This window comes from Panthera uncia, chromosome C2, assembly GCF_023721935.1.
Source record: "Panthera uncia isolate 11264 chromosome C2, Puncia_PCG_1.0, whole genome shotgun sequence".
Lineage (NCBI taxonomy): Eukaryota > Metazoa > Chordata > Mammalia > Carnivora > Felidae > Panthera > Panthera uncia.
This window is the reverse complement of record NC_064810.1, coordinates 109,527,310-109,547,854: the sequence shown is the minus strand read 5'-3', so window position 1 is coordinate 109,547,854 and position 20,545 is coordinate 109,527,310. Positions and strand designations below refer to the sequence as shown.

Sequence of the window (20,545 nt, the reverse complement as noted above, 5' to 3'; positions counted from 1 at the left end):
TATAGATTTCAATAGCTTAACTTTTCAAAAACTTGCTCACACATATACATTTGTGTATATGTTAATTATATATGAATACACACACAAATTATAGTCTGTTACCATGATTCCAAATATGACGTTTGTGAATAACTCCATTCTCCATAGAATGTATAAAGCAAAATGACTCTGGTGTTTCACAACTTCCTCTTTTGGTAGACTGTCCTTTTGCAGAGAGAAAAAAAAAATGACTAAAAAGAGCTAAGCAGAGAGTCAGAGCCCTTTCAGATGGTGGTTAACTCAACTATTTAAGGAGCTTAACAAGCAACTGAAAATAACACAGCGGTAAGAAGAAAGTGTTAACTTGCTATTTTTTATTTTTATTATTTGGATTGCTGTTTATGTAATAACAATTTAAATGTTGGCTGCATTATAAAATAGGTTAGCTTAATCTGACAATTCTTACGGAAATAGTCCATATTTTAAATGAAAAACTTTAGTAAATTTACAGCTTCAACCGCACATTCAACCTTTTAAAAAGCTGGAAGATTTTGAAGTTCTTATTGATCTCCAAATTATTTTAACTGAAAAGTAAAAAAAAAATTATTTATTTTCATAATTTTGTACACAATTTAGTGCCAAAAGAACTTTCATACTAATGTAAATTTTGAGAACTTTTTCTTCCCTTAGCTCTAGTAAATTCCTAACATTTGTAAGTTATCCTAGTTACATTTGTTAATTTTGCATAGTATTAGTTGGACATTTTCCAGGATAAAGATATTTTTGCATTTTTTCTACCCACTGTGAAAATATAGAGAATTATTTAAAATGTGACATTTCAGTCTTATCTTTCATATCATCACATTATGATGATATTTAAATACTTAGGAAAAAAGCAATTCGTACTGTAGATAGTAGTATTTAAAAAAGTAAATAAGTAAATCAAATTTTAGAAATTTATGTTTGTCTTAAGATTAATTCCCAGTTATAATGCTTAAAAGTGGAGTAAAAACTAAAAGTCAAACCCTTTGAATTCGTAATTGCAGATCAAAATAAGCTGAAACTAATTTCATTAGGAAATTCTAAAGTAATCTAAATCCAACAGAATTTTTTATTTGTGCCAAGCCAGAGTAATATATATGCATATTAACTATTTAATATAATTACATTTATCACGCAGCGATTTGTAAATCTTTTTTAAGCAAATAATATATTTGAATGCTTACTTAATTTGGTTTGCTTTCTTAATTAATCAGGTGGCTTCTGAAAAAGAAAGTCCACATTGTTCCATAAATTAATGGATTTAATTTTAATCAATTTGGGTAAACGATGCTGTCACGCTGGTTCTATTACATTACCTAGAAAATAAGGTGTTGTTTTTTTTTTTTAATTATTTTCATGCCATGTGCTGTGACAGGAGTCACTGTCTTTCGATTATAGAGAGAAGAAGAACAGATTGTTAGTGTTAGAAATTCAGGAAACGAACTGTTGACTCAAGTTTGACATTCTTAACCAGATCAAAAATTTACCATCAAATTGATAGTTGTGAGAAATCCATTAAAATTGTGCACGTCCGTCTTTATGTATCACACGCTAGTTACACACAACTATTTCCATCAGAACTTGGTTGTGTCCTTTGCAACAACACCACGTCTAATGCCCCTCTCTTTAAAAATAAATGATGGAAGTATTCTTAAATGTCTGGAATTTTAAATATGAGATATTTTGATATCATAAGCTATTAAGTGTTGTGGGTTTGTTGTACGTAGTGTGGTGTTACACTGAATAGCTGATACCAACCAAGCAAAAACATAGTCAAGGAAATTATGATCTAGATTGATCAACACTGTAATTCAGACTGGCAAATGAAGGCCAAAGAAGTAGAGAAAATTCTATCTAGCTGGCGTGATGGATGTGTTGCTGTTGTGGTGGTTGTGTTTGTTGGGAACTCTTAGTCTCTGAATGAACCATCTAGTTCTAGATTATGGAGATTAAGTTTAGAATTTGCTCCATGACAAAATTATATGTACCAAAAAAAAAAAAAATGAGTGCTACCTGGCTGAGTTTCCATGAGCTATATGGTTTGTTAAAGGAGAAGGTCTTGTCATTATTGGGAGAACAGCAAGATGCATTGCATAGGCTTTTTATTTCACATGGTGTCATAAGAAAAAGCATTAAGACCCCCCCCCAATCCACATTTTTAAAGTGAAACTGATATAATATTGTAAGTAATTTATTACATAAATTTTTACTTTTCAACTACAGACATAAATTGTACTGTGTTTCGTTAAGATTACATTCATATGACACACTGAGACATAAATCTTCACTGAATCATAAAGTTGAAGCTGGATGACTGCTGTATAGCGCTGCAAAATTTTGTATCTGTCTTAATAAGACGTGGTTGTCTATATGATGTGTGCGTGTTCTTGCTGGGTGTCTGTCAGACTGCTGCCATCCAGGGTTGATCCAACGAATCTCACAGTTTTGTTGGGTGTCTGTCCCCTCCTTCACAGTGGGAACTTTCTAAAGCCGCCCACCTGGGCAAGAGAATGACCTATTTCTAGAGGGCTCTATCCCACCTCACTAATATGTTACCTTTCAAATAATAATTTCGCTTTGAAACAATAAGGCTATTTGTTCTTAACATAGATGACCGGACTCCCAAAAGAACTTTTGAAACATTGATGCCCTTGTTTGGTTAGTTTTCCTTTTTTTTGTTTTTTGTTTTTTGTTTTTTGTTTCTTTGTTTTTTGGCCATTGTCTCATTTGCAAAAGTAAAGATGAGAGCTTTTTGCTGGAAAGATTATAGTTTGAGGGCAGACTCAGAGGGATGGCGTGTTTTGGATTCAGAAACAAAAATCCTCTAAATCTGGATAATATGGCTTTTTCAGCCTTTTTATTTTATTTTATTTTATTTTTTTAATTTTTTTTCAACGTTTTTTATTTATTTTTGGGACAGAGAGAGACAGAGCATGAACGGGGGAGGGTCAGAGAGAGAGGGAGACACAGAATCGGAAACAGGCTCCAGGCTCCGAGCCATCAGCCCAGAGCCTGACGCGGGGCTCGAACTCACAGACCGCGAGATCGTGACCTGGCTGAAGTCGGACGCTTAACCGACTGCGCCACCCAGGCGCCCCTTTCAGCCTTTTTAAAAGCAAATTGTGTCCACTTACATCCATTGATTTTCTATTTATTTTTACTGGATGGGACTTCCAAATAAGTGCCACATGTACCATATTCATATTTCTTCTATTAATGAAAAGATGTGTTATATGGGAAAATTATTATGTTCCCAAAAATATGTGCTTAGGAAGTACATATGATTGTAAGAGGGAATATGAATCTCATTTCCACACAAGAAAGAATCTCTGCAAATATAAAGAATAAAGGCAAATTCTTTTATATTTCTGAGTATTTCCTTTAAAAAAGAAGCATTATATGTGGTCTAATTTATACATCTGCATTCTAGAAAATAAAAACACTGTTTAATGCTTAAATCTTTAGAGCGTAAATTATGTGTTGTTTGAGAATTACTATTACATTGCCAATGCTTCCCTAACATCAGTGATATTTTTATGATGTTATATGAACTAGAAATAGGCATTTAGATTTGATGTCTTCTAAATACTTTCCAGCTTTGTCTTTTCATCTTTCTACATGTGTGCAAAATGGGCTTACATTCTCCAGTATTGCTACGGAAAACAATAAATTTGTATTTTTAAATGCAAATTTAAAGAAAAATAGCATTAAAACCATTAATTCATAATGGAACCATGGACAGTGAAGCAGAAATGAAGTTAGATTACTGTTCTTACTCCATGAACTAGTATAAAATGTCCCAGCTCATTTTTATAGAAATTAATTGTAAGTTCTCAGTTTTTTCCACATTTAGTGGTTATCACAGTCTAAAAATTCTTTTCACTTTGGAAACAAACAAATAGTAATATGATCTTGAAAAAAATCACCACAGTTCTGATTCTGGAAAAAATAAATAAATTAGCAGCGTTTTTCTTTAAGCATACCTCAGTTCAATTTGTTTTCACTTTGCATAAGAAAAAAAATTGAAGCAGAATGCTTTATGCTCTTCCTGTGTTGGTGAACAGATCTGAATTAGAGGAGAGGCAGGAACATCGTCTAGACAATTAGGCTGCCTTCTGAGTAAAAATCATATATCTAACGCCATTGGAGTTTTTAAATGCTCACTAGAAATGCTTATTATACTTCGTTTACTTAATTTTTGTATTGAGAAATAATTTCAAGCTCAAAAGAATTGTAAAAATAAGAATTGTATAGTGGACACCTATATACCCTTACCCAGGTTTGCCTAATCTTAATATTTTACTCTAGTTGCTTCATAATTTGCTTATGAATGAATGAAGCATAGTTGCTTCATTCTTTCTCTCTCCATATCTTTCTGTCTCCATTTTTTCTTTCCTGAACCACTTGAAGGTAAGTTATAAAAAACATGACCCTTAACTTCAGCTTGTAATTACTAAATATAGAAGTAGTCTCTTATGTAATGGTTGCAATATCCATTTCATAAATTTACATTGATACCATACTTTTATCTATTATTGGCCCATATTACAATTTGCTATTTATCTAATAATGTCCTTTATAATTTTCCCCCTCCAGTAAAGCATCCAGTTTAGAGTCATGTGTTACATTTATTTGCAATGTCTCTTTAGCCTCCATTAATCTGGAACATTTCCACATCATTTCTTTGTCTTTTATAAAATTAAAACCTTAAAGTCTACCCACCAACTCTTTTTTTTTCTTTTTTTAACATTTATTCATTTTTGAGAGACAAAGCATGAGCAGGGAAGGGGCAGAGACAGGGAGACACAGAATCTGAAACAGGCTCCAGGCTCTGAGCTGTCAGCACAGAGTCCAACACGGGGCTCGAACTCACAAACTGCGAGATCCTAACCTGAGCGGAAGTCGGACGCTCAACCGACTGAGCCACCCAGGCACCCCTCTTTTTTTCTTTTTAACCGTGTTGCTCATTTTGTATTTGTCTGACGTTTCCTCACATTTAGATTGTGGTTTTGCAGTGTTTGCTAGAATACTGCACAGGTGATGATACCTAGGGTCACAGGATGCTCATCTATCCGCCAATGGTATTGTTAATTTTGGTTGAGATGTCAAAGTGTTGCCTAATTTCTCCACATTGTAATGACAACTCCTCATGAAAAATTTCCTCTTGGGTTAATATTAATTGATGTTCTCATCTGATGCAGTCTTGACTATAATGCATTACAGTTATAAAATCACGATTTTCCAGCTCCAACACTCCCAGCACGTTTCAGTCAGCCTTTTGTACTCTAATGTAAGCAAAATCTCCCCTCTCTCCTGTATTTAATTACTAATTTGTATATCTGTTCCCGATATTAACTCAGGAAATTTTGTCTTTCCAATGGGTTATAATTCCTTACTGCCTTAATTGTTATGGTGCTCAAATTGTCCACATCTGACCAATGAAGACTCTTTATTCTGGTTTCTATGTCCCTGTGGCCAGCTTCCCTCGTATTAGTACGCACTTTCTTACTTTCTGGCATAAAAAGATGTTCTAGGCTAATCTGGTACCTAGCACATCCCAACCCTGGAATCATTCATTTCTCATTTCTTTTAATGGAAAATGGTCTAAAAGGCCAAATCTGGGTTAGGTGTTCTCACTGCCACTGGAGTGCTTTTCTTTTTTGACCCTTCCAGCAAAAATATATTAATGCAAATACACACATACAGACACAAACATACAAGTATGCATACAAAAATGCATATGCATGCATTCATAAAAATTTATATCCATACACATATGTTTTGGACATCCTGCATTCACCTGCTATTTCCAATTCCAATCCATTCCCAGAAGGTTCTTTTTTGCCCTCACCTATGCCATGTTTGTGTGTCCCTTCTTCCACAGTGTGAGCCCTGGATCTGAACATAACGTGTTTACTCATTTAATTCTATAAAGCATCTAAGATGCACCTGGGTGACTCAGTCGGTTAAGCTTCCCACTTTGGCTCAGATCATGATATCTTGGCTCGTGAGTTCAAGCCCCACATTGGGCTCTGTGCTGACAGCTCAGAGACTGGAACCTGCTTTGAATTCTGGGTCTCCCTCTCTCTCTGTCCCTTCCCCGCTCATGCTCTGTCTCTCTCTCTCTCTCTCTCTTTCAAAAATAAATAGAAAATTGTTAAATAATTTAAGAATTAATTTACCCAAATCACTACAATAAACCCACTAAAAAGAATTCACGGTTTGTGTGCACCTTCTCCCTCCACACACTCATTCCCCACCAAACACTGTGTTTATTAGTTACTTGGATGAATTCCTTTCTTCCTTCCTTCCCTCTTCCCTCCATCCCTCACACGTTTTCTTTCTTTCCATTTCAGGTTATCATAGTATTCATCTGCAATACAATTAGATTGATTTGTTTCTGTTTGTTTCCAGTTTTAGAATTTTTTCCCTTTGCATTCTTATTGGTTTAATTTTATTTTTTACTTGATTGACTTTTAATTGTTTTTCCTAGCCATGGAGATTAAGTGCCTCTTGCCCAAGCCATTTCTGTTAAACAAACCTGATGGTCCTATTTCAAATGTTATGATACAACTCAGAAATACCTGTGTGAGTTATTGGTTAAACTTTTAGCTTTATATTTCAATTCTGTTTAATCTACATTTAGTCTGAAGCTAATTATCTGTCACGTATTCCAAAAAGTGGTAATTTCCATAAAGAAAGTAAGTACCAGTGGTCTTTGGTCAACCTTATGAATTTATTATTCCAGAATGGATTTTTAAAATTAAATGTGCATATAGCATCACACTTACAGAAAAATAGGCAAGGAAAGAAGCAACCATGAATTTGTATAGTCCATAAGCACTGGAAAAATTCTCACCCTCTTCTATGAGTCATTCTAGAACATTCCTGTCCCTTGTACTCTCCCATATTCTCCTCATAATGATGGACACATCCTGATATTTGTGGTAGGAAGAGAGAGTTGATGAGTGCCAAGACTCATTTTCAATTTCCATTCTGTCACTTACTGCCTGTGAATCTTGGATGGTTACTTCTCTCTCCAGATATCTAACCCCATAACTTTAAATTAAAAAAAAAAGTTATACCTCCTTAAATTTTGCCAGCTTATGAACTCATACCTCAAAGTGATTATTAAACCTCAGATGTTAATAGGCATCTTAAAGTTAACACGTTCAAAATAAAGCCCCTCATTGCCCACCCTTCTCTCTGCTCCATGCCAGTCTTATTTGGTTAGTAAATGACATGATCTTACACCCAGTTATCCAGGTCAAAAGTGTCACTGGTTTCTTTCTTTCCTTCACCTGCATCCTACTTATCAGCAAGCTTGTCAGTTCTGTTTCCAAAATATATTCCAACATTGACCAGGCTCACCCCTTCCACCATTTTGAGCACAGTGAAAGACACTATCATCTCTGTTCTGGACGTTTCTCTCTTTTTCTACTCTCTCTGTCAAGACAGAGAGCTTGCACAAGTGGTGAAGGGGCAGCGGGAGAGGGAGATAGAGAGAATCTCAAGCAGGCTCCGTGCCCAGGGTAGAGCCCAACGCGGGGCTCGATTGCACAACTGTGAGATCTTTTTCTACTCTCGCATCCCTACCGGCATGACCTTTTAAAATAGAAGTCAAATCCTGTGACTCCCTGCTCAAAATTCTTCAATGGATTCCTATTTTAATTATGAAAAAAAATCCAAATTCCTCACTATTGCTTATATGTATTATCCTCTACTTACATCTCCTCCCTCACATCCTTCCTCTTATCCCGTCATTCACGATGCTCTGGCTCCACTCCTTATTTTGCTTCTGGAGCTTCCTAAACTCATTCCTGACTCAGGGACTTTGCACATGCTCTTCCCTCTCTTGGCATGTTCTTCCCACACATTACTGTGCACAACTCTTCCTTCTTTAGATGTTCAGATGATCCTCCTAAAGGATGTCTTCCATGACCAACTAAATATTTTATTATAGTGTCCCTAACCCAGTCACTGTGTCCTTTTACCCCCTTTTAATTTTCTTGATAGCACTTAATACCACACAAAACCTTTGTTTCTTTGTTTAATTATTTATTCCCTGTTCCTCCCACTGACAGGTAAGTTCCATGAGGGTAGGGTTTGGTCTGTTTTGTTCATATTATATCCTCGGTGTCTAGAAGAATCCCTGAAACATATTAGGTCTTCAAATGATGATTAAGCAAAAGGCCTCAACAGTTTTGAACCTTAGATACAAATAAAACAAGCATGATAAAAATAACCGCTATCTCCCAAGGTCATGTGGAGGAGGCCATGATTACCGTAGTGTTCTAAACTGCCATGCGATTGTCAGGTGGGATACTTCTGTTAGCACTGAGTGAAAGGAACTGACACAAAAGAAGTGGTCCCTGGGGACAACAAATAGACCGAGAAGTTCTCTTTTTTGTGTGCACTGGCTCTCTTCCATGGAGCTAAAAAGAGACTGGTTCACAGTGGGTGCCATTAATCTCTTAGAATCCTGGGGGCAGTCACTCTGCATTGCCGCCCCACTGCCTTTGCACTGGTTCTGCCTCTGCCCTCACCCCCAAGGAACACATGTGCCCGCCCTTCCTTGCCAGCTAGGGTTCATCGCTTCCCTCAAGCCAGATGGAAGACCAATCTCCTTCCAGAATTCTTTCCTGATTCACCATCTGCCTGTTCTGGCCTCATGGCTATGCATATAGTTCACATACTGTTGTGTAATTATTTGCTGGTTCTATTTTTTGATCTTGGAGTGGATTTTAAAGGCTATTTTAGGAATATTGTTTGGAGTTGTTTTGTGTGTGTATCCAACATATCAAGTTTAAGGTTATAAACCTATGACTTGGTTCTTGAGATTATTAGGTCCTAAATAATGATGATAATGGTGGTGGTGGTGATGATGATGATAATGTTAATAATAATAGCTTTACTATTATAGTTTTTAGTACTCGTTTTTAGCACCATTGCGTATCATTTTTAGTACCAGGTTTTAGTGCCATTTTTAAAATGCCATTGTATTTAATACCATTGTGCTTCACAGGATTAACTAACGAATTTAAAACCCTCATAGACTTTGTGAAATAAGTACCCCTAGTACTATTTTACAGATTTAAGGGGGGAAAAAAGACAGGTTCAGAGAGAGTTTGATAATGGTCACAAAATTGGTCCCGGTGTGTCTGTCTCCACAATGGATCTTTACCATGTTCACATACTGCCCCTGGTATTTATACTGAGCCACTTTTTATTTTCTATTCTATGGTCCTCCCAGAGGAGGGATGTGGTGACCCTGCCTTTGTGGTTCTTCTCAAGAAGTGGGTTATGCGAAGAGACAATTTTAATTCTTGTGAGAGGCCTCTGTTTCCATTTTGAAGTGCATTTATTCGTGTATTCATCTATCAAGAATTATGCATGAAGCACTCATCTAGATGCTAGGAAAACAGTGATGACCAAGCCCAAATTTCTACCTGAAGGAGCTGAGGTTCAGTCCAGTGGGAGGCAAGACAATGACTAAGCCGGTAAACAAGTAAATGTTTACGAAGGGAATTTCGATGATGCTAGATAGCAGCATGAAGACCATTCAACAAAGTAAAAGGATAGACAGGCAGAGAAGCAAAGTTCCTGTACCTAGCTGGCCTTCCAGGTGGCCTCTCCGAAAGGGACATATTTAAGCTAAGACCTGAATGATGGGGACTTTGAGAGTGCCATGCAGAGGACCCTGGGAAGAGTGCTGGGCGAGTGCAGAGGAGGCAGGAATGAGTTTGGCATATCTGAGAAGCAGAAAGGAGGAGTCCAGGTCACATGGGGGTAATGAGAGATGATACTAAGAAGCTGGGGCTGAAAAAAGGCCAGGTTCCTTAGGTTGTAGGCTAAGGCAAGGAGTTGTACACTGCGAGCAAATATTTGCAGACATGCATGTGTGTGTACTTGGGAAATGAGTGCAACAGGTGACCCATTCGCTCTCTGTGTTTAACATAGGCCAAGAAAAACTGTTGCTTGAAGAGAAGCAGGGATTACTACATAGGGCAAAAGCTTTCTTAGGTGGTAAATTATTATATTTAGATAAATTTCAATAAGCTGAGTTTATCTTCAGAGGTTAACTACATTTTCTTGCCTTCTCATTTTTTAAAAAAAATTTTTTTTAACGTTTATTTATTTTTGAGACAGAGAGAGACAGAACATGAACGGGGGAGGGTCAGAGAGAGAGGGAGACAGAGAATCGGAAGCAGGCTCCAGGCTCTGAGCTGTCAGCACAGAGCCCGACACGGGGCTCGAACTCACGAACAGCGAGATCATGACCTGAGCCGAAGTCGGACGCTGAACCGACTGAGCCACCCAGCCGCCCCTTGCCTTCTCATTTTTATAATTGGTATGGGTTTGATGAAAGTGAAAGGGCTTAAATATTATTTAAATGTGTCAATTTCAGATTTTTCAGTAAAATTCTTATGGAATAACTGACCTTCGTCATGGCCATTGAAAACAGGTACCCTGATGTCTGGTAATGGGGTCACCAGGCACGTTAGTTTCTGCATGGATAAGAAGCAGAAAAGACTAGAGAAAAGGCTGTTTTCTAGTCTCTGAAGACAACAGATGTTCTCCTATTTATTCTTCTCAAATCCCAGCACCAGTGATGGTAGGGACCCTTACAACATCAACCAATTCCTATTATAAGTAGCGATTACTTACTCTGCATTTCCAGAATAATTATAAATTTCCTCTGATTTATTTTTATTATCCCAAGAGATCTAAATCATCCAATTATTACCTTTTAAATCCCAGAATTAGATGGATACAACTTTTGCAGGGGGAGTTGGGTGGTTGAATATGATTTGGGAAAGGAATATAGAATATCTTACTAAAAAGGACTTCTCCTCCTCCTCTTCCTCCTCCTCCTCCTCCCTCTCACCCTCTCCTTCCTTTTCCTTCTCCTTCTTCGTATTAGTATTAGTATTAGTATTAGTATTAGTATTATTTAAACAGACCTAATATTTATTAGGGACAAGAACAAATGGCCTCCCCACATACTTAAGAAGTTAATGACAATGAGTATGGCTGTTTGTGTTAAGAGATGACAATGAAAAAAATCTACCCGTGGCATTGGACTGGGTGTGGCTAGAAGGATGACAATGGGTGGGGTAGAGAGGAACACAGTCATAGTTTCCCCAAGGCAGGCAGACATGATATTGTAGGAGCCACAAGCTGACTTATGAGTGTTCCTGTCAATGCCCAAAGAGAAAACTATTTTGTTGGTGGTATTGGGAAGTATGGAGGAGCACAGGTGACTTGTGTGCTATTTAAGCCATGCAGTCCATTGAATCATGTAAATATGTGGGTATGATGACTCACCGTATTGTTGGATTATTGCAAAGTGTGAGATGGTGTGTGGTTTCCAACTGCACGCGTGTGTAAATGCATGAATATCTGCAGTGTGTGAATATTTAGGGAACACCCCTGAAACATGAAGCCGCTTCCTGACCTGCTGCCCATAGGTGGACAGATTAGTTAAGAAGCAAATATATTGAAGTATGAGAGTACCAGGCTTTTTACAATAATAATAGTACACATTTGTTGACATGAACTAGATGCAGAAGGGGAGCGTAGAAGAGCATGTGGGTTTGGGGCATGATTCCAGAATTGGATGCTAAAGATGCCTTCTCCAGAACCAGGAGGCCTCTCCTCCTGCCTTATTTGGCTTTGTTCCTCTGGTTGGTGACCCATCACATTGGAAAAGAATCTCTTTCAAAAGTGTAAATGTTCCTCTTTCTGTGGGTGATGTCATCATTCCTGTGGCCCAAACCTTTGTAACTAAATAGTACTTAGCAACACAAAATCATTATGTTCTCTGCTTAAAGTTCTGAGGGTGTTTGTTCTGACGAAATTGAGAGATACATTTTTTCAGCGAGGAAAGAGTAAAAGCTGAAAAAGAGGGAAGTTATGCTTGGAACAATCTCTTGACTTGTGTTACTTAAATGAAGCAAGTAGACAACTAAATTTTTATCCCGTGGCAACAGCTCTGACTGCATAAAAAAAAAATCACATATGGTTCCAAAGGATGTGGTTTCCATGCAACTGTGCATTATGTACTCTTTTTTAAAGTGGAAGATACCTTTTACTTAGCTTGGCTTGTCCTTCCCATGTTGTCTTTTTCTTTTTTTTTTTTTTCTTGTAAAGTGGGTGGGGAAAGTTGGACAAAAGAAAGATGTGCTCTGGTCAATTAAAAGTGATGTTTGAAAAGTGCCTGTTTATCACTCCAGGGAACATCTTGGATTCCCTTTTGATTACATCCTACCTGTCCATTCAAAAAACTCTAAGAGGATTTGTCTTTTATCTTATAAACAATAGCTGTACATTTCTTAAACTTGTAATTTGATTTTAATCCTCATATCTTGAAGAAATCTGCCGTTTAACATGAGCTTATTTTTAAAATAGCCTATGTTTTTTGGGGGCGCCTGGGTGGCTCAGTCCATTAAGTGTCTGACTTTGGCTCAGATCATGATCTCATGGTGAGTGAGTTTGAGCCCTGCATTGGGCTCTGTAATGACAGCTTAGAGCCTGGAGCCTGCTTTGGATTCTGTGTCTCCCTCTCTCTCTGCCCCTCCCCTGTTCATGGTCTCTCTTTCTCTCAAAAATAAAAAACAACCCCCCCCCACACACACAATTTAAAATAATATAAAATATTATTAATATTAAATATCCCATTTAAAATAATAATAATGCTGTGACCTCTGTTAGGTCAATTCCCATGAAATCATTATCACAATTCTATGAGGGAGATAATTTAAGTTAGTGGAAGACTAAGAGTTGAAGAGATTGATTAGAAATATGTGCCTAATGACAGACTCCAAAGACCGTCTTTATTTCATAGAAGCCAAGGCATGCATGTGCAGAACAACAGCCTTTGAAGTAACAGCCCCTTATTTTTTAACCTAATTCTTCTAAAAAGTGAGGTGTGTACATAGGCCATTGTACCAGTCGGGGTGGGGGAGAGGTGGCTATGCTTTTTCCAAGAGCAGCCAACAATATGGGCAGAAGGACAAGGTTGTAGCAGGCATGACTCTTGCCATTGGAAGCTGGCCCATGTGTCATATTTGGCACAGGAATACCTATTGCCAATAACACCAAAGGAGACAGTGTTTTACCCCTAGTCACCTGGTAATTTAGTCATAAATGAAATAGATTTAGTTCAGCTGGCTTCTTGCATCACAGTAAGGAAACTATCCAGACTTGTACCAAGTGTCATCCATGCACTCCTTTTTCTTAATAATTAATTTTGGCTATCTCAAACAAGTTGGATATTTGGTGCCAGATGCGCCCTTTTCCACAAGTTCAAGTCTAATCTAACAAAGTTAACACCTCCCAAGGCTCACATAGAGCTCGTGGTATTTAGGGAACCTGACCAACTATTTACAGTTTCTTCTATGACAGACCTACCAGAATATCGTAAGAAGAAACAGACTTCAAAGTCCTCAAAGAGGAAAAAAACTGTTCTGGCTAAGTCTATAATTTAGAGTATCTTCAGAGAAGAATGACTTCATGAAAAGAGAGGCCCAGTGTGGCCAGCCTCTTTAAACAGTTAACTTGTTCTTTATTTAATTGTGAAGACTAAGTGACAGGTAGGAAAGAGCTTTTGTAGGAACGTGGGAGTCTTGAAGCTATAGAAGGAAGTTACACTGTGCATGGGAGTAGCATGTGGGTAGGAGTTACAGACTACTGCTCTATTGCTAGTCTAGAATAATCATGCATAAACATCTTTACAATGGCTCCCGAACAGAATTAATAAACTCCTATTAAAGGCACTTGATACGTTATTTTGTGAAAGCACATGCTACCTATTATATTCAGGAACAGAAAAAAATAATAATTTTGCATCCAGGAACAAAGATTTAAAAAGATCCTTTAACTCTGACAAAACAAAAGATAATACATTTGGATGTTCATATATTAATTCCAAAGCTGACATGCTCTACTCTCTGAAAGTATGAGAGAGAAGCTGGCTTTGTCTTGGAGATGTCATAACCTTAACAGATTAAACCCAGGAAATGGGCAATAAACACCAAAGAACAGCCAGGGTGGCGTAGTAATGCTCAGTCACAGATTGCTCCAAACCTTGCCCTTGGGGGGCTGTGTGGTAGACATCCTGCATCTTAACAGAAAAAGGGTCACTATTTCATGCAACTAGTAATAGAATCCTGTCTTGCAAATTAAAAGGCACTGAAGACATCCAGTTTAAGTACTGTGGTGGTTCTCACATGGCTGTAATTCTAGACATTTGAATTGCATGAAAAAAGAAAGAGATCATAAAGGTAATGATAATTGTCTACCTTTTGAGTTAGGTTCACCTGTTCACACTCTCATTCCCTTACGCTACACTTTGCGCATTTATGTTATTTACTTAACTGATTACAATTATTTACTATTGCATAGCTATATCCTGCTGGACTGCATGTTTCAAGGGTTTTGAGGTCTAGTTTTGCTCCTTCTATAGCCTCAGATTCTAGGAAAGGCTGGAATTATGCTAGGTGCTCAATGACTATTTGTGAACTGGGTAGGAAAGTTGACAGCAAAAAGACAGTGAATATGCAGCAGTTACTGGTGAGCTGGTGACCTACGGTCAGAAATGTTTGAAAAGGGAAAAGAACGTTCAACATTGTCTAAAAATACATCAGTACTGGGAAGGCTCAATGGGATCAGGTCCTGTCAGTAGTTCCTCATTGCTAAGGCTGTGGCAGAAATATGGGCGTTCAGAGCCACCCAGGTGTGGCCATTGGGACCAATGGCACATTCACAAACACCATAAATTAGGACTTCTAATGTTATCTGCAAATGAGAAATGTCCTATTAATGTATTTGTATTTATGATTTAACCATGTTATTTTGTTGAATGAACTCATAAAATAGATAAGAATTTGTAAAACTTTTTATTTTCGAGAAAGTTATACATACAGATATACCTATATACACATATATGTATATATGCACACTTTTATGTGATATGCACACACACATACATATTCTATAGTTTAATATTAATAAATCCGGAAGGAAGTGGCCTAGGGCACTTTTGATCTCTCAGTGGCCCTAATGTCATTCTCAAGGGGCGCTCATGATCACAATTTCTTAGGAAGAGACAGGATATGGAACTTTAAGCAAACAGCAACCTAAGCATTATAGAGCATGTAGGGTTATGTTCTGTGTGGACTTGACTATATCTCGTTTGTTTTTAAGCGCACGGACAACCACTGATGCTTACCTGGTATAAGGTGAAACGTATTTAGTTTCCGTGAGAAGCCCCGTGTCCCATCAGGTACATGGCAAAGCTGTACAAGCTCTCGGCAACCAGTCCTGATGCCCACGTATCTAGATGCCTATGTGCACCAGTTTGCCCAAAGCTAACTATTTGAAACAGAGTCTCCTGGAGAGAACATTGTTTCTTTTGTGCCAAATAGACCTTATTCACCAAAGGAAGAAAATGGAGCAGGTCAATGGATTGCCGCTGATTCTGGATAATTTCATTTCCTAAACTCTAGCTCAGTGGGAGGAAACCTTGGCTGCACATTGGAATCATCTGAGGAACTTAAAAAAAAAAAAAGTACTGATGCTTGTGTGCCACTCCCAGGAATTCTGATTTGATTGGTCTGGATTGTACTCTGTGGATCCAAAGTGAAGCCAAACTCAGGAACCACTTCCCTACTTTCAGTCTTCCCGTTTCTAGGACGGGCTTATAAATGCCACCTCATTTGCCTCTTAGGAGAGGGCAGAGAGACATTATGTGTGATTAGAGTCCCTAACGTTCCTGAATTTACTAGTTTCCTTTCTTCCTTTATTTCAGGAGGGGAAATAGAGAGGGAAGGATATAATGGTGGGGTGGGCGGTGGGCAGCTTAGAGGGTGAGAAAAGGAGCCCTCTAAGCTCTGCCAGTTAGCGGTTCATTAGGGTTAACAGGCTATCTTTTGTCAAAGCAATCACTTTTGAAGGATTAAGCCTCAGTCTCACCTTAGTGTGAATGACTTTAATCAGATAATCTCCTATCACCTAGCTGAGGATCCCCTGTTGAAGGCCTGGGGGGAAGCAAGGAGAGAGTTGCAAGGCCAGCCTGGGACTCACGGAGGGCAAGGTGAGCAAGCCTGCTGTTTGGGAACTAGACTCCACCTTGGTAAGCTAATAGCAGCAAAAAAATGAAGAAAAACAAACTTTGTTTTTTAAAAACTTGTAATTAATTCATTTACTCAGAGAGAGAGAGAGAGAGAGAGAGAGAGAAGGGGCAGAGAGAGACGGAGAGAGAGAGAATCCCAAGCAAGCTCTACATTGTCAGCACAGAGCCCAATGCTGGGCTTGAACTCAGAAACTGTGAGGTCATGACCTGAGCTAAAATTGAGAGTCGGACACTCAACCAACTGAGTCGCCCAGTAAAAAAACAAAACAAACAAACAAACAAAAACAAACAAACAAAAAAAAACTTTCATTGCCAGGGCAACGATTTGTTATGACGTTTATACGATCAAGTTGCTTGTCTGTCTTACGGCCCTTTATGTCTTTTCTAGCCTTTTTTTTTTTTTTAATTAATGTTTATTTACTTTTGAGAGGGAGAGAGACAGACCACAAGTGGCGGAGGGGCAGAGAGAGAGGGAGACACAGAATCCGAAGCAGGCTCCAGGCTGAGCTGTCAGCACAGAGTCCTACGTGGGGCTTGAACCCATGAACCGTGAGATCATGATCTGAGCCGAAGTTGGATGCTTAACCGACAGAGCCACCCAGGCGCCCTATGGTTATTTTTATTTTTGAGAGAGACAGAGCATGAACAGGGGAGGGATAGAGAGAGAGGGGGGCACAGAATCCGAAGCAGGCTCCAGGCTGAGCTGTCAGCACAGAGCCCAATGCAAGGCTTGAACTCACAAACTGTGAGATCATGACCTGAGCCAAAGTCGGACACTTAAGCGACTGAGCCACCCAGGCGCCCCTATGTCTTTTCTTTCTTTCTGCCATGAAGCACTTACCATGTGCCAGGTAATTTTACCATTTGCCAGCTGCTTGGGAGTCTGTGAGGAGCGAGGCCTGGTGCAGCCCGGTCGTCCTTACCATCTGCCTGGCACATGGTGAGAAGGGTTTGTTGGATTTAATTGAACTGTTTCATTGGCTACACTTTTTTCCAAGAGTGTGAGGTTTTTTCCCACATCTGCCTCCCCCCACCCCACCCCAACCAGCTAGACTAGGCTGAGTACCTTGAAGAAATCTTAACAATCTCTGTATCCCCAGTGCCAAGCAAACTCTTGGCGTATGATCAGTGCCCAATAAATATTTGTTAAATGAACTAAGGAGCAATAGCCAGCATACTGATGCCTACATTAGGATATTAGAATTAATGCAAGACTACTGCTCTGTTTCCACACTACTGGACAAGGCAAAGAGGGGAAAAGGAGAAAAAGAATATGAATCCCCCATCATTCATTAATGTGACAAAAGTTGTTCTTTTTCAAAAATCCTTTAGGACATCTCTTGAGAAATGGTCTGAAGGTAATTTCAGGAAAGACAGGTAATAAGGAATAAACGGAGTGGATAAGATCCAGAGAGAACTCTCATAGGAGTCCAAAGAAAGGAGTCCAAAATAAAATGCGTAGATAGATAGACATTTAGGAAAGGAAAAATCAACCTTGCTATTGGCATTTTCAGAAATTTGTTTGCATTTAGGAATAGATAAAGCAATGGGCATATTTTCAGGTGTTTTTATTATACATAGAAATGTTGGGATTGCAGTATAAAAATAGTTACATTAGAACATTTATAAGACTTATTAGGCACTATTTTTAAAAGATTACAAGAGGACTCTGGGCTAAGCTGCAACACACAATTTTATGAGATGGTAGAAAGCATTTCATAATATTACATGTAATTACATCCTATAAACATATATGAGTAATACATCCACTCTGACTTTCTGGCTACCTGTTTCATATTTATTTTGTAACTGCTTTATTTATTAAAAGACCACTGTTGTATATTTCCTTTTCCTTAGTGACAATTCTCATTAGAAGACAGGTGTATGTCCCAGGTAGAATGTTTAGAAATATATTAATTTTAGACACATTAATTCAGGATCTGGGTTATAGGTTGTGAGACACTACACTGTGGGGCAGGAGTCTTAACCCTCATTAGCTGTGAGGTTTTGGTCAAGGGCAATTCTCCAGTCCCCATTACCTCATGTGATAAATGAAGATTAAAATGTATGACATGAGAGATGTCATTTGTTTTATAAAGTTATACTATGAGATTAGGTGGGAGAGAAAATGGAACACAAAGTTGCATATATAGTATAATATCAATGTAAAAAATGTGTTGAGAGAAGCCTGAAAGGAAATAAACTGCAGTATTACAGTGACTCTCTCTGGGAATTGGAATCACTGCTGATTTTTATAAAAATATTCTATTTTCAGTACTTTTGAGTTTTCTATACTGTGTTGACTTTTAATTTTTTTATTTTATTTTTTGGAGAGAGAGAGTGCGTGTGTGAGCGGGGCGGGGGGGGGGGGGGGGGGGGGAGGGGCAGAGAGAGAGGGAGACACAGAATCCTAAGCGGACTCCAGGCTCCGGGCTGTCAGCACAGAGCCTGATGTGGGGATTGAACCCACGAACTGGGAGATCATGACCTGAGCTGAAGTCAGAGGCTTAACCGACTGAGCCACCCAGGTGCCCCTATACTGTGTTGACTTTAAGCAAAAGCATGTGCGTGCATGCACACACACACGCATCCACTATAAATCTTACTTCCCTGGGGGCATGGATGTGGTCATCTTAGAGATTCTTTTTAGCTCTGAGATGTAAGATTCTTTTTTTTTTTTTTTAACGTTTATTTATTTTTGAGACAGAGAGAGACAGAGCATGAATGGGGGAGGGTCAGAGAGAGAGGGAGACACAGGCTGAAACAGGTTCCAGGCTCTGAGCTGTCAGCACAGAGCCCGACGCGGGGCTCGAACTCACGAACCGCGAGATCATGACCTGAGCCGAAGTCGGCCGCTTTAACCGACTGAGCCACCCAGGCGCCCCTGAGATGTAAGATTCTAATGTTTACTGTATCTCACTTCCGCTGGCCCTCAGCCATTCGCTGTCCCTGTGGTACACTTCCTGCCCCTTGTTCTGGGATTAGACCATTAGCCTCCACATAGCAGTCAGGACAGTACTTCAGTTCTTTCTGTGAAAAGCAAACTTGGATCATGCATCATCCCACCTCTAATACAACGGAACACTTCAATAGTCGTTACTGACCGCAAGCATCATGGCTGTAGTTATACATTTTGAGTGTGATTAATTTGATTGGCATTCATTGTTCTCACTTGACTGTAAGTTCCTTGAAGTTGGGTACCCCATTCATTTTTATTCACTGTTGGTTTTCTAGCCTTTGTGTGAACCTGGAATTCAAGACTCTAGACCTGCAGTTTCCACCTCTTTGAATGGTCTTTCGAGATGTTCTGCCCCTCCTTGAGGTCTCTGCCCATCTCTGACCACCTCAAACCTTGACCACGCTGTTTAACATGCACCCCCATCCCATTAATCTGCTTTCTCTTACTTCATAGCACTTATCTTCATCTGAAATTGCTTCCTATGCTTATCTGTTTCTTTCTATTTATTCTTTACTTGTTTAGTGCCTGGTTCCCCATAGCAGGCTCTAAATTCCTTGAGGATAGTAACTGAGCTGTGCTAATTTCTCTAACTGTATTGCTCAGAACAGGACTTAGCATGGTGGGTGCTCATTCAACATACGTGAAAGGAACAGAACGATTATGTGAAAAGTGTTTTCTGATAGAAAAAAGGAAGGCAAAATGGAAAAAAATGGGAGGAAGAAGAAAAAAAGGAAAAAAAAATAGAGGTTGAAAATTGTACTGAAATCTAGGGTGGCCCTTCTTTCCATTGAACGTGGGGAAACATGATGTCTATATTAGATACTGTTACGGCCCCAGTGTTTTTAAGAAAAACAATGACAATAAATGGTCTGAGAGAGTCAGAAGACACTGATGCCAGTTCTGCTCTGTCATGGGGCCAATTTACTTCTACAATGTTCTCTGGTCTAACAAAGGAACAGGGCCAGACCGTCTCTAACGCTCGATTCCCAACTCAAATTCTGTGGCTTTAAACTTTTAATTCTGAAATGTATTTGTTTTATACTGCCCTATTGCCAGATGCCAAAATAATTATATTGAAGATTTAGATTCAACTTTTAGGTAAAATAGCTTAATTGAGACATGTCCAAATCAAATTAACATTTTAAACCCAACTTTAGTCTTTATAAACATTTTAAGACAAATATGTTGATTTTATATAATATTTTCACACCTATGTGATTTACACATTAAGTGGCATATGTATTATATATACAATGTGTTGTATTACATAACATACTATATATACATAACATGTAATAGAATATGTTATATTTAAATACTGGGTATAATTTATAAAACTTACTTGGCAAGTAAAATATAAAAGGTCCCTGAAGGTAAACTAAAGTCATATAACTCTATCAGTATATTTATTCAGATACTTGAACAAATTT

At 38.5% G+C, this 20,545-nt stretch overlaps 1 protein-coding gene across 3 annotated transcripts in view; it reads left to right on the top strand.

The window, feature by feature from the left end:
* The first annotated feature begins 221 nt into the window (after positions 1-221).
* MBNL1 (muscleblind like splicing regulator 1) overlaps positions 222-20,545 on the top strand; it is a 205,460-nt gene continuing 185,136 nt past the window's right edge. For 2 of the 3 annotated variants that reach the window (XM_049629676.1, XM_049629666.1), the window contains exon 1: positions 222-324. The gene's annotated coding sequence lies outside the window, so the exon portion shown is untranslated. The remainder of the gene's footprint in view (positions 325-20,545) is intronic. The other variant, XM_049629672.1, reaches the window with a different exon arrangement.